Source organism: Pongo pygmaeus, chromosome 7 (genome assembly GCF_028885625.2).
Source record: "Pongo pygmaeus isolate AG05252 chromosome 7, NHGRI_mPonPyg2-v2.0_pri, whole genome shotgun sequence".
NCBI classification, from domain to species: Eukaryota; Metazoa; Chordata; class Mammalia; order Primates; family Hominidae; genus Pongo; species Pongo pygmaeus.
In genome coordinates this window covers 88,078,890-88,094,754 of record NC_072380.2, presented here as the reverse complement: position 1 = coordinate 88,094,754, position 15,865 = coordinate 88,078,890, and the positions used below count along the sequence as shown (strand labels likewise).

General features: G+C 33.1%; 1 long non-coding RNA gene and 1 other non-coding gene across 3 annotated transcripts in view; one reads left to right on the top strand and one right to left on the bottom strand.

Moving 5' to 3' along the window:
* Window positions 1–15,865, bottom strand: part of LOC129042931 (uncharacterized) — a 304,280-nt gene that overhangs the window by 51,020 nt on the left and 237,395 nt on the right. For both annotated transcript variants that reach the window (XR_008504235.2, XR_008504234.2), the window contains one exon: window positions 4,467–4,540. This is a non-coding gene — a long non-coding RNA (uncharacterized LOC129042931). The remainder of the gene's footprint in view (window positions 1–4,466; window positions 4,541–15,865) is intronic.
* LOC129043339 (small nucleolar RNA U13) lies at window positions 12,404–12,508 on the top strand. The gene has a single exon (XR_008504429.1). It is a non-coding gene; the product is annotated as a small nucleolar RNA U13 (small nucleolar RNA).

Here is a 15,865-nt window from a genome sequence, read left to right as displayed (position 1 = left end):
AGAGACTAATATAATACAAGAAAATGTCCTTTTAACAGAAAACTAAATTCAACTTTTATAATAGTACTCTATTAGGCTTATTTTTTTTAATTCCTGTAAGTAAATCCATTCATTTTTACCATCTTTGATCACCATGAAGTTTACTTTCCACAAATCTTCTATAATTTTCTATACCCATTTTGTATTTGTCCTGTATTTTCCTCTTTCTCCTTCTGGAATAACCAGTATCTTACTTTAGGACAAAACTGCTCTCATTTGCCCTTAAGAAACCATATCCTTCATATTCGTTACCTTTTCTTATCAATGACACATCTTACTTTCCTTGTACAGTTTTCATAGAACTTTCTTTAGTATTTTAGGTAGTTTCACTTACAAATGTCAATTATAATTTTTTAATGCTTGGTAAAATTTTTACACAGAAAACTAGGAAGTAAACCATTGTGAATTGTCTGTTGCATACCAGTATTCAGTATCAGATTACAAGCACTTAAACTTAAACTTATGCTTAGCTATTAATATTTAAGTAGTCGATGTTTGTTAGAAATAATCTAGATGTTGAATAAATGTCTATTACTTAATTTAGCTTAGCATAACTCAACAATTTCAAGATACTAAAACAATATTGAAATTGTTTATAGGCAGACATAGTACAACATTGAACAAAACTAGCCGTCATCGCGATTCCCTATTTTTCAACCCACGAATATTAGACTTCACTACAAATCAAAAACCTAAAAAAAGTTAAATACATGTCTTATAAAAGTTTACTCTTGTGCTTGAAACACACAAAGTAATATATATCAAGTCATTCATTTGTATTGCCTCTTTACTTCTATATTTGTTCTTAGGTTGAATATATAATTTTTATAGTCTTAAACTATATTATTAAGTAGAAATAATATTACCTTATTGCACTAGAGAATCCAAGTAGAATAAAAACATATGCTCATATTATACTTAATGCTGATAACTAAGAAGATATAGCTGCTTATATTAAACCAATAATATTAAACTAATCATATTTACCAAGATTTACCCTAGTCATGTGTACTTGAAAAGCACTTGGGCTAGTTTCTGTATTTCTGGAAATGTTGAATTATATTAGCATTTATTTATCTCCAAGCCAATAAGACTAGAACCTTTATGATATTCTACAAATTAATTTGGTAATACCATCGGGAGGTAGAAAATATCATACACAGGCATACCTTAAAGATACTGCAGGTTTAGTTCCAAACCACCACAATAAAGCAAATGTAATAAAACAAGTTATATGAATTTTTTGGTTTTCCAATGCATATAAAAGTTATTTACACTATTCTGTAGTCTATTAAGTGTGCAATAGCAGTATGTCTAAAAAACAATGTAAATAATTTAACTTAAAAAATACTGCTTGCCAGAAAGTGCTAATGATCACCCAAGCCTTCAGTGAGTTGTAGTTTTTTTGCTGGTGGACATTCCTACCTTGATGTTGATGTCTGCTAACTGATCAGGGTGGTCATTGCTAAAGGCTGGGGTGACTGTGGCAATTTCTTAAAATAAGTTGTGCACTACTGCTTGAAAGCATTTTATCCACAGTAGAACTTCTTTCAATATCAAAGCCAATTCTTTCAAATGCTGCCACTACTTTATCAACTGAGTTTATGGAATAGTCCATATTCCAAATGACTTTGTTCATTTCAACAATATTCACAACATCCTCACCAGCAATAGATTCCGTCTCAAAGAAATCACTTTTCTTGTTCATTGATAAGAAGCAACTCCTCATCCATTCAAGTTTGATTGAGACTGCAGCAATCCAGTCATATTTTCAGGCTTCACTTCTAGTTCTAGTTCCCTTGCTATTTTTACCACATCTGAAGTTACTACCTCCACTGAAATCTTGAATCCCTCAAAGTCATACATGAAGCTTGCAATCAATTTCTTCCAAACTCCTGTTAATGTTGATATTTTGACCTCTTCCCATGAATCACAAATGTATTTAAATGGCATCTAAAATGGTAAATCATTCCAGAGGTTTTCAATTTACTTTGCCCAGATCCATCATAAGAATCACTCTCTATGTCAGCTGTAGTCTTACAAAATGTATTTCTTAAATAATAAGACTTGAAAGTCAAAATTACTCCTCAATTCATGGGCTGCAAAATGGAGATTGTGTTAGCAGGCATGAAAACAACATTAATTTCCTTGTTCATTTTCATCACAGCTCTTGGGTGACCTAGTGCATTGTAAATGAGCATTAATATTTTGAAAGGAATCTTTTTTTTTAGGAAGGGTAGTAGGTTTCAACAGTGGATTTAAAATATTCAGTAAACCATGCTGTAAATAGACATGCTGTCATCCAGGCTTTTTTGTTTCATTTCTAGAGGACAGGTTGAGTAGATTTAGCATAATTCTTAAAGGCCTTATGATTTTTGGAATGGCAAGTGAGCACTGGCTTCAACTTAAAGCTACTAGTGCATGAACCCCTAACAAGAGAGTGAGCCTGTTTTTTAAATTTTGAAGCCTGGCATTGACTTCTTTCTAGATAGGAAAGTCTTCTTCCAATAGAAAGGTGTTTATCTACAGTGAAAATCTATTTTATACTATGGCCATCATCACTGATAATCTTAGCTAAATCTTCTGGATAACTTACTACAACTTCTACATGAGCACTTGCTGCTTCGCCTAGCACTTTTATGTTATGAAGATGGCTTCTTTCCGTAAACCTAATAAACTAGCCTCTGCAAGCTTCAAACATTTCTTCTGCAGCTTCCTCACCTTCCTCAGCCTTCACAGAATTGAAGAGAGCTAGGGCCTTGCTCTAGATAAGGCTTTGGCTTAGGAGCATACTGTGGCTGTTATGATCTTCTATCTAGACCACTAAAATTTCTCCATATCAGTAATAAGGCTGTTTTGAATTTTTATCATTTGTCTGTTATCTAAAGTATTGTTTTAAATACCTTCAAGATATCACTTGGGGGGGGGTGGTTGGAGACAGGAATTTGACAAGATATTGACGGTGATCGGATATTCGGTGGGAAATGATGATTAAACTGACTTGATTGAATTGTTGCTAAAACTGGGTTCTTGAGGACATGCCCACTGATGGGCCCAAATTGAGAAAGGACTTGGAGAAGTCTTTCTAGAGTTTGATTAAGGAGATAATTTTAATTTTGTCACTTAGCATAACATCCTTTGCATTAAATGGCACTGTAATTATTGTTGAATTATTAAAATTATTTTTACACTTGCCTTCATCTGCATTTGTGCAAATCCTTAAAGGCAATCTGTTTCAAGCTGATATTCTGTTTACAAAAACAATCTTACTGAAGAATAGCTTCAATTTTAGATTTCCCTTATTACCATACTTCAAAGTCCAACTTTTTTTCTTGGCAAAAGCAAACCTTAAGTTATTAGGTAGTAGGTAGGCAGTCAACCTTAAGCAAACCTTAAATTAGTGCTTAGTCAAAGATACAAATACAAAGGACCGATATAATTTTATGAAGGTGGCAGAAGAAGGAGGAAGATTCATTGCATCTTGATTGCTGAATCTAGTCCCCTAGGTCAACTGTTGTAACTCAAATAACTTTCGAGTCAGGCAGGTGATATAAACAAGTTTTGCTCTAATACAGGATCTCGATAGTTTTCTTTAGGCAGAGATACTCCTTGAATAGTAAATACATAGGGTAATATTTCATGAAACATGCAGTCTCTTTATTTTTCTGTTCAGTAGCAAGAGAATAATTGTCTAACACAGACGGTAAGTAAAGCAGAGACATGAGGGAATAGCAGTGACTATGGTGAATGCATAAAATATATCTTCTTGAAAGGGCTAGTTACTCTTTAGTTCCAACTGATTATTCCCATATGAAAATGTATAACCACTGAGGCCAGATAGCCTGACTTTTCAAGAGAAGTTATATATTCATATATTAATAGGAAATCTTTAGATATTTAAATTTTGATAACCAATTCAAAATTATCAAAAACATCTTTCAGGTCACAGTGAGATCCAGATGCCCTAACCTGAATTAGAAATGCATATAAAGAGGGCTGACATCATGAAGTAAAATAAAAATTCTGAAAAACAACATATTTTAATGGCTGCTGTGAGAATTCTGTCATTGGCATAAGGTCCATAAAGTTCCAGTTCAGAGTAAGGATTAAACTAACCTTTTTATCAATTAAGTAAAAGTGTACTTTTCTTTGCTTAGGCTGACAATTCTCTAATTTAAAAACAATGGCCAGGGAAGTAATTGAAACACTCACAGCTCAAAATTGCTAAGTAAATAGGTAGATTGTTTGCTAGGAGACCAAGGCTTTCTAAATGATAGGTTCTGAGCTTCCAGTTAGAATCTAGGCTTAAATAAAGGTATACCTTGGAATTCTTCTGCCCAATGGTGGTCATTTGCTCAGGAGGAGTTGCCCCTGGATGATTTAGGTAAATGTAATGTACTTCAATCAAACAAGGAAAAAAAAGGTACCTTGATGGTATTCCAGAAAGCCACAGCACATTATCTGTCTTCACTTTATCTCTTCCTTCTTCTAGTACACGGAGCTTTTAACGACACAGGAGAAAACTATTATTAGTAGTAATAATTTAAAATAAATGTTACCTTTTTAAGTTGAGATAGTAATTTCAGAGTAGTGGTTAAAACTTTAAGATTCAATGTCCCTTTGCTATAATAAATATTTTTTGACATGTGTAATGAAATAAAATTCATAGATAATATAACATTTTAAAAATAACATTTAAAAATAAGCAATGTAATGCCTTAATTCAAGCATAAAGAGCAAAACAAAGAAAACAATTCGTGATATAAAATAAAATAGTATACATTAAAATATGTTAAACATTGACTACTCTAAAAGGTAAAAATACTCTCTAAAATTTCTAAAATGCCCCTGCAAGGCAGAACCATATGAACTGAGAACTATTCTGGTATATTTGAATTTGTGGTACACACATACTTTGCCTAGTTAAGTGTTTCCCACATAGAACTGAGGTTCTTAGGACATCTGTCTCCTGAGATACTTCAGGTTAAGGATGGCACATTAGAATACATTTTTAAAAGCTGACTATTCTCATTATTATATTTGATAACCTGAAAAGTCTTGCAGAAGTGAAATGCATATAATTTTGTTTATCCTAGTGTTCCTCAAATTTATTTGATCACAACACATCTTTTTCCCATAAAAATTATTTTTCTCTGCTATTTTGTTTCATAATATGGAATTTTCAGTTTAGTAGTTTTCCCAGGGGAAGGATCCATGGCATGTGTAAAGTTAAAATACATTAGGAATAGGTGTCTATGTTAGGCAATTACAGGACTGTAAACCATCTAAGAGATTATGTTTTAAATATCTGGGTACCTTTTAAAATCCTCATCTTTTCTGGATGGATTATAGTAATTTAAGAGATAATTTATGGTACAGCTAATTCTCCATCTGTACTGTTTGTAATTATTATTTTTATATAATATCAATTTAATCTGAAACACATAAGTACTGCTTTGCTAAGCACAGGCCCTGAGCTGAGTGAATAGTGAGTTTGATAAATCTCTTAGGCACAAGCAGCTTATTTTCTTCCAAATATTGCAAGATCCTTTCGGTCTTCCACTGTGTTTAGCAAATATTAAACACTTGGTGAGTAGTTGTTGATTCCCCGATTTTTATATTTGAAAGAACTGTTAATGATTCTAAAACATAAGCATACTTAGATTAAAAGAAGACATACGGTATTTGAGGGAAGCCATTACATTAATATCTTCATTATCATTATAATCATCATCATTATCATCACCTAAGTTTCCCTATAAATGTCACAATACAAAGTTCATACAAAAGTTGTAATAATTAGTCATATCTTTAGAGCAAAATCACTTGTGAGAAATTACTCCTTTTCATCTGTGTCATCATCATCATCATCATCTTTATCATCTTTAGCAGGTCCTGCCATTTCCGATGTTTTATAAACATATAAAGGATGGAAAGGCATAATTATCATATCAACAAGGCATTCTTAATGTCTAATATTTAATGAATACTTACTATATTCCAGCCACTGTGCTATCTTCCCTACATGAATTATGCTTGGTAACCATCACAACTCTATGAGCCAGTGGCAAAGATAAGGAAACCAGAGAAGAGTGATGTTAAATAATTTCCTCAAGGTCATAAATTGGGACCAGAGTCAAACCTCGACTCTCAGGAATTTTGACTCCAGAGCCCAAGCTCATAAGCTAAAGACAGTCATGAAAAGAACTAAGGTTACTGTGTTTACTCAACTTTCATACACATACTTGTAAAGCTGTGCAGTTGCGGCATGAATTAGTCACCCAAGCTCTTCATGTATTGGTACAAGAAGTCATTCTCAAAGCTTAGGGACTTGACCTTGTTCTGAAGTTCTAAGACTAAGTTCCTTAGGGGAAAATGTATCTGTGTGTGTTTTCAAAAGGAAAGACAATTATATCTAGACTTTTCCAGCATCCCTATGATGGTATCTATCTCTCATCCATGTAATTTCTTAGCCTGATTTGGAGCCTGAGGTAAAGAAAATAATCCTAGGTATTCTGACCTCTTCTCACCCCACCTCTACCTCTTCTCTGATTTTATCCTTAAATGGATAAAGGCTGATTTGTTAATATGGTTACTTTCTCACATATTAACAAAAAATATTTTAAATATACATGAAGAAACGAGGTATTTATTGACTAATGAGTTCAAATTTGGAAGGTAAAATGAATGTGAGTTATTTTTATATAAGCTTACAAAACTTAACAATAGCAATAAAAATTTAAGAGCAAGAAATTTAATGTCATCCACCAATTGAACAGTTCCCTACCAAGGATTGGTCTACAAGAAAGAGTGTTTTCTTCAGTATCAAAAGTGAGCTATCACAACTATTAAAGGAACAAAGGCAGCAGAATTTTAAAAGGTACTGGCTGAAAGGAGAAAAATAATTGCTCATTCACCGATCTTTACATCATGTAGTTCAACATCTTATTTCACTTATAAGTAAGATTTTAACATCTCATACACATTCTCACTTTTTATTGTCACTCTCTACTATGAGTTTTACTGTGTTATAGATAAAAATGAGAGAAACAGAAACAAACTCCCTATACTGAGAAGTATTCATAAATGATTATCATGACTCCAAGTTTTTAATTCATGTACAGGGTTATAAATTTTAGTAGTTAGCACCTATATGTTTACTTCATTTTCTTAGAATCTATATGCAAACTTTCAAAATACACACATTCACAGGATTTGCAGCATTTTGGAAAATTATAAATACCTTTTAAAAATACCTTTATAAATTAAAAATTATAAATACTTAAAAAGTACCTTTATTTCCAGCTTTAAATTATATAAGCTATTCTGCTTTCCCTCTACCATGATTCTGGCATTTTCCCATGTAATGTGAAAATAAGACTGTACTACATTAAATTTCATTTGTAACATTCCCGGTCACGGCTATATTCTATTAAGATTTCCCTGTAGCTTTATCCCATACTTCGGTCTGTCTACTGTTTTCAAACCAAGGTATGGTTGAGAGTTTACTCCTATTTCAAGGTCATTTATACAGAAGCTAAATGAGATTGGCCCTAGTATAAATCTCAGGGGAACTATATTTGTTACTTCTTATTTTCTACAATCTTCTACTCACAATTGTGGGGAAGGGCTGTGTATGTTTGTGTGTGTGTGTGCATGTGTGTGCATTTTACTCTTCCTTTTTAATTTCATTCTCAGGTACAATTTACTAATCTATTAATACAACACTTTATGGACATGAGCAAAGAACTATTATAGAAAAGAAGGTTTAATATTTATTCCAATGGGAACAAATCTATAAATGCCTCTACGATTACACATGTTAAAATTCAAGTACAGAAAGAAACATATTGAAAGGGATAAAGATCAAAATAGGTAGTAAAACTGTGATTATATGAACATCTTTACATACTGTTTCTAGTTGTAAACAATGATCCAAAATTTAGCGTCTTGTTTTTATACTTCTTTCTCATAGAATTTAGCCCTCCACTTTGAAGGCTTCATTTGCATATGATTTTAAAAGTTTTGAACTAACATTTTATTATTTATAAGGACTATTTTTAATTATATATTATTTACGTAAAGTGATGGTGTTATGCTTTGTAACATCTTAAAAGATTTAAGGACTGGAAAGTTTATCACATTTATCCTTAAAAGACACTGTACTGTAAAACTAATAATTTCTAATTTGTTATATTTTCATGGTTGGATTATGCATCAGAAACATGAATTGTTAGTGCTTTCCTTAGCACGTAGTTAGAATAGCTAATAGAAAGCATTTTTTTTAGTTAGAAAAGTGTAGTGTTATGTATTTATAAGGGAATCCTATTATTTTGGGGATCTATATTTGCAACCATAGATGATTCTGAGAATTTAGCTTTTGCCACCTTTATTTATTCCTGGGACACCAATGTACGTAAAAGAGATCACCGATATTTTTTTCCTACCATTGTTTGGCTAAGGAATTAAATGTGAAGTGTCTTTTCTTAGGAATATCTGCTTTGCTACTTTAAATGCTCATACTTGAAACACCCATGCATTCCTGCTTGTAAATGGCCGTGTGGAGAGCCTCTGAAACCACATGGAGAAGAAAAAAAACCCAGATGAGCTCAGCCTTCCCATAGCCTTTGCCAAAACACAAAATATATGAGGGCAGCCCTTTTTGACCCTCAGGCTAGTCTTAGTTAAGAACTGAATACCTCTGATTGATCCATGTTGATGCCTGATGAAATAGAATACTCTCCCAGTCCAATCCTATCTAAATCTGTAATGCCCAGACTGTGAGCATAATAAGATGACTGATTTTTTTTAAGCTAATAAATTTTGGGTTAGTTTCTTATGCAGCAACAGGTAACTGGGAAACTACCTTTCAGATTGTATGAAAACATTTATTATACAAAATACAGTTTCCGTGCATTTACAAATAACTTATTCTTTAAATAGTTAATTATTTATTCTATAACAAACTAAAAGTCATTAGCTTCTTTTTCTGTGTTCTCTTAATTAAGTTTTTTTACAGTCTTCCATCATAGTTCTTTTTTTTTTTTTTGCAATACATTTTAACTGTTACTTTATGTGTCTTGCTTCTTTCTTTAGACTACATGTGGGTCTAAGATCATGTGTATTTCTTTAGTAAAATAACATGAGGTTAAGCAAATACACTTTTGCTCAGACAGTCTGGGCTCCTGGTCTGTGTAACTTAACCTCAAAAAAATTCTCAGCCTCTTGATGTGCAACATGGAGGAATGAATAATATTTAATCAAGAAAATTTTAAAGATTAATCAGGATTAAGCATAGAAAGTTCTTAAAATATTTTAGCTTACCAAATTTCCTGCTCCTAAATTTTATTTCTTGTCAAGATAAAGTAACAGTTAACTCATTTCCCCTCTTACCTAAAATAATTAAAAAAAGAGATAATACATATGAAGCAACAGTTTTCAGGACACTGAACATCAAACAGCAAAGAACAGTAATCTTCAAAAGACAGGAGAGAAGTCAAGTGATGCTAGGAGTGCTCTACCTTACCCTGAGGGTCTCCTTGCTGTGACAGAAAGAGGGGGAACACAGGTGGAGTCTGATGGCCCATGAATTGAGGAGCCGGAGCTGAGACAGATCAAGGAGTTGAGTGTTCGTAGGAGAAAGTACTGGAGATTTGAGCACCTCACACAGAGAGAATTTTGGATATCTCAGGGGGCCCCTTTCTAGTATTCAATGGAGTACTGCTCAACACAAGCATGTGAAGGGGCTACCTCATGCCCAGGGAAAAAACAGTTCAAAGGATTGCAAGTGAACAGGACATATAACTCATCTAGGGCCAGAAATAGTCCTGTTTGCATCAACCAAACTGGAAAACTTTATGACTTAAGGAGCACTGAGTAGAATACACAGAAGAGTCTTGCCTAGTAGTGGAGCATAATTATCCCTGGAATGGGCACTGCTCCAGTCCCACCTAACACATCTTGAAAACAAGATGTGAGAGAATTAAATCATTTCTAAGTTACCTATCCACATCCAATGAACACAACTCAAGAATATTTACAGATTCACAAAAATGTCCAGAACTCACATAGGTAAAATTTACCATGTTTGGCATTTAATAAAAATTATTAAGTTTTCAAGAAGCAAGAATGTATGTCCTATAATGAAGAGAAAAATATACAGTTAAGTTCAACTCACATAGATGTTAGAATTATCAGAAGATATTAATGAAGTTATTATAGTTGAATTACACATGTTCAAAATATTAAGTAGAGATATATGATATATATCAATCAGCCTCCTTCTTCATGAAAACTAAGATGGGGGAGATGATTAAAAAAATACACTGGACAGAATCAACAGCAGATTAGATAGAAGAGATTACACTTTTGTAATTAATTAATATGCTTCACACATCTACTGAAAAATAATTAAAAAATAGCTATATAGAATATAAACTTAGAGTTAAATAGAAAAGAATAGGGAAGAGAAATAACATTTTTTGTAGTTGTATACTGTCCTAGGTACCTTGCACACATTATCTCATTTTATTCTTACAATATAATAATTCTTATAACAAAAACAACCTCATTTGATTCTCACAATAATATTATGCATGTTTTTAAATGAGAAAACTGAAGTTCAGAGAACTTCAGAGACTTTTCCAATATTATACTGCTTGAGATGATAAAAGCCAACATTTGAGTATTCTGGCTTTTTAAAATCAGAATTATTTTGGTTTGTTTCTCTGCTCTCCTGAACTATTTCCTGGAAAAAAAAAATTCCATTTCCCACTATTCTATCCACATTCCTATCAACAGGAAAGAGGATGATAGGCAGGGAGGCACACATCTAGTTTAGGGCAAGACTGTGAAATTTGTTCACCTAAATACTGCTTATTTTTTATTGGACAAAAATCTAGTCATATGCCCAGATCTATTCAAATGGGATGCTAGGAAATGTATTCTGTAACTGGGTACCAAATCAGTAATTGGCTGTTCTTACAGGCCCCACCACAGCTTGCTCTAAATGCTGCAGTAGAGCTATTCAATTCAGTAAGCTGATCCCCAGAGTTCATTGATCCCCACAGTAAGAAACAAACTAATAACAACACAAACAAAAGAAGAAGGAAGGGGAAGAGGAGGAGGAAAGAGGAGAAAGGAGGAGGAGCAGGAAGAGAAGATGGCAAGAAGAGAAAGAAGTAGTTGTTTTTCCCCCACAGTCAGTGACAAAAACTCATTTGTAAAATTCAAAAATACGTAACACATGATTCTCCATAGCCAATAGATCTGTGGCATTGTACAGAGAAGAGCTAAAGAAAATACCTCCTTTTGGAGCAAGCAAAAACAGAAATAGTGCCTGAAGGAAGTAAGTAACCACTATTGTCATGGCCACTTACAAATCAGATACATTGTGACTTGTAGTCTACACTTTGTTAAATGTCATGAAAAAAGTCATTGCAAAGATTAGTTTACTTTGGTAATGTTAAACTTTTAAAAATTTCATCTCCAGAAGATGAAATTTAAAACAGTGGTATTATGCGAAAAGATAATTCCTGAAGTATCTTAACCAATTCATTAAATAACAAGGGAATAAAATCCCCATAAAAGTAGACCCTAAATAAATATTATATTTTGAAATAATCCTCTTCTTAATAAGTATCACTTGAATAATCATTTTCCAAGTTAGAATGTAATACATTTCAATGAGAAAAAATTGGACAAATGTTTGAGAACCTCTATTAGATTTCTTGACCGGGTAAATATCACATACAATTTGTATAATTATTTAAAGATGGCCAAAAGGGACAAAATAATGTTGAGGTGTAAAGTGATTCGATTAATGGTTCTTTTTTTAAGTACAAAAGTGAGATATATTAGAGAAAGGAAAAATGATTGGAGGCAACCAAAACCAGGACTCAGAAGATAACATCATTTTTCTTCTGGTTTCTATTCTGTCTGAACAGAGCTTTGAGTTTCAATCTTCCCCAATACTATATCTCATCCTTTACCACTATCTTTCTCTCTTAAAGCTATTGAGGAGAGAGTCAGGGGGATGATAAGGAATGGAAGATGGCTGAAAGAAATGATTAATAGGATTCTAAAATCTTACATAGTTAAAAAGAAGTTACTATAGGGGTGCCCTCTATATTCTAAAGTATGTGAACTTAGCTATACCCCAGAAAATTTATCCCATGTTCTCAAAAATCTTTGTCTCATTTTTCCTTTAGTTATAATTTCAGATGATTTCTTCCTTTTGTTCATATGGTGTTTTTCATTTTATCTCAAATCCTATGCCATATAAATAAAATAACTGCAATTTTGTCTCTATCTATCTATCTATCCATCTATCAATCATCTATATTTAGTTGAAAATGTATAGGGAAGTCTTTTGCAGTTCATAAGCATGATGATTGGGTTTTCACACTCCTGTGTGAAATATACCTTCCTCAAACCTTGTTATAACATCAGCACATTACCTAACATGAAAAAAAATGTATACAGAAGCAACTTATACCATAAAGAATAAGTAGCTTAGAAAGATATTTTTCTCAGGTTCAGCTAAGACATAATGTGTCTTTCTGGCTAACAAAACACTATGATTTCAAGTATTTTTCATTTTTCATTTATTGTTCCCAAAATATAAATGGATATGGCTCAAATATAAATAAAAAGCATAAGATTAGATTCATGGGCTTACAATAAGGTCCTTAATCCTGCTTCCAAAATTCCCATTAAAATTGTCTACAAACTATGAAAATGTGAGAGGAAAATGTTAATGCCAGAAAAGATAGCTAAAGAAAAGTATCACCCATTTACCAGAAAACTGGTGGAATTTCTAGTAGATTCAATGTGAAAGACACCATTTTGAATCAAATCCAATAAAAAAGATAAATCACTACAACACTCATTAGCAACATTTTACACAATCCCACTTCCTCCACTTTCTTTCAAGTACATAGTATTTTTAGTCAGTATTAAGAGTAAAACCCTAAGTAGACTCCTTCAAATGATACCCATTAAATCAGAAAGGCTTCAGCTGCACAGCCCTCATTAAACATTATTTGGATCTCTATCACCATCAAGAAACAAGAAAATTTTAAAGACAGTCATTACCAAAATTAATTCCCTCCCACAATGTTCCTGGGTGGCTGAATCATCAAATGGTACTCTACTAGGAGTCTCTCTTTCATCTGAGGTCACCTAATCATAAAAATTTCTTTGTGAAAATTTTGAATGGAGATCCATACTTATTATCAACAAAAGCCAACTCAAGTATTTTAATAATTTCAAATCAATATTGGCAAATATATGCAGTTAATTAAACTGTATGAATTTGATGATGCACCAACATAAAACAGTTTTGTTTTTCTCCTTACAGCATTCTTCTCTATTTGATATGGTTTGGTTCTGTGTCCCTACCAAATCTCATGTTGAATTGTAATCCCCAGTGTTGGTGGTGGAGCCTGGTAGGAGGTGACTGTATCATGAGAGTGGTGTTCATGAATGGCTTAGCACCATCCCCTCAGTGCTGTTCTCATGATAGTGAGTTAGTGAGTTATTGTGAGATCTGGTTGTTTAAAAGTGTTTAGTGTGCACCTCCCACCTCTCTTTCTCGCTCCTGCTCTGGCCATGTAAAACGTGCTTGCTTCTCTTTCACCTTCTGCCATGATTGTTAAGTTTTCTGAGGCCTTCCCAGAAAGAGAAGCCACTATGCTTCCCATACAGCCTGCAGAACTGGGGCCAGCTGAAACTCTTTTCTCTATAATTACCCTGTCTCACATCTTTCTTTATAGCAGTGCAAGGATGGACTAATACACTATTCGAAAGTTATTCCTAGAGTAAATGCAGAGATTAAACAATCACCAAACATCCAGTTGTTGAAAAATATGACAGCCTTTCTTTGGGGCATCCTGTTTTCCCGATTTATTCACATGGGACCCCATTTTGCTTGGCCTGTAATGGTAGGAAGTCCCCTTCCTCTCCTATTTTCCTCCTACCAAGAACTCCTGATTTTAACCTTTTATTTTCTTCCCCAGGCCTTTATGTTTATAGACAAAAATCTGTGTTGTGTTGGGTTATGGTTGGAGATAGCATAGCTTGTTCAATCAATTCTTAAGTCCTGAGAAAGGAGTTTAGCTCCAAATGTCTTTTTACCACTTGTATAATATATATGGACTTTTTTCCTTGGCTTCAGCCTCTAATTCCCACTTCAGTTGCAACAAGAATCTCATATTCAACATGTTCTTATACATAGAGGCTTTTGTAATTCAAAGATGCTACAATGCTGTGAAAGTGTTCTGCAGCCAACAGTGATGGAAGCAACAATCTGACAAAAATTCTTAGAGAAGCCATCAAGCAAGGGAATAATCCAAGCTAGGGAAGAACTATTTAGACATGAAAAATTGGCTTTCTAAATTATTAATTGTGATGATGCCTCTAAAACAGATGCTTTTTTACTCCCTCTATCCATAACTGGAATTCATTTTCTTTTGTCTTGAATCTAGACAGGCTATGTGATAGCCTGACCAACTCAATATGGTGGAAATGATGCTGTGTCTGTCTCTGAGTCCAGATCCTTAGAGATTGGCACCCTCCATTTCCTGACTCCTACAACACTTGCCATGTATATTCTACTGCCCTGACACTGCCATTTTGAATGGACCATGTAGAAAAATCACTTGGAGCAGCCCAGAGACTTCACAAAAAGAAAACATTTCTTAGCCCTCCAGCTAACCCAGGCCCCAGGCCACTGAAGCACCCCATGGACAGCCATGATTGAAAAGACAAGCTACCCCTACCTGGACCTGTCCAAACTGCAGATTCATGAACAAATGTGATGATAGTTGATATTTTAACCCATTCAGTTTTGTGGTTATTTGATACATAAGCAGAACATATAGGAGAAGCAGAACATACAGTATAGAAAATAAAGTAACATATAAAAGACAAACTTAATAAACTCCCTGAAACAAATGTTTTAAGAAAGTGATAAAAATTATGAGGAAATTATAGCTTTGAGGTAAAGTTATAGAAAACTTGGCATAAAAGTAGAAACTTGAGAAAGAGAAAATATACCTTGCTCTTGTTTCTACATGATATGGCCATAAATTTTATTTCTCTAGAATATTTTTCAGTTTAAAAGTCATAAATCTGTTTCAAAGGAAGGCAGCCCATCCCTTTAAATATAGAAGAAGAGAAGAAAAACACAGAAACACGAGAAACATTGTATATCTCATATACCTGTGTTACATCAAATTACAAAGAATATAGAAAATTTGAACAATAAATTAAAGTTGAGTGAAGTCACATTTGCTTTTGAACTTCCCAAATATGATATGATACCTTCTTCTTTCCAAGTGTTCATTAATTTTTTCAAAAAAAATGATATTTCATGAGGCTAAAAATAAAACATTGCTAAGTATAAGACAGGGAAACTTAAAAGCTTCATTCTCTAACCATGTTATTAAAAATATATGTCAAAGTTTAAACAATGCTTACAGAACACTTGGAAATAACACCCTTTCTCCAACACTACCTAACACATAGTATAGACACCCTCTAAAACACTCTTTCACATCTGAATATTTATTGATGCAAAAAAGGAAAGTAAAATTACAGTGATAAGAAAAAATGTATGTGAAAACTTTGAGACAAAAGGCACAGTTTTACTCATAAATAAATAGCTTAAGTAACTTACTTTAATAATAAAGCATTAAAGTTTTTAGATAAAAATTAAAGTAGTGTTATTTATTTTAAAAACATTTTCCATTTTTATTTCATTTTGAAATAATTAAAGAATAATGATATATGAAAATAAACTAACGGTTTAAGTGGTTTGAAAGTA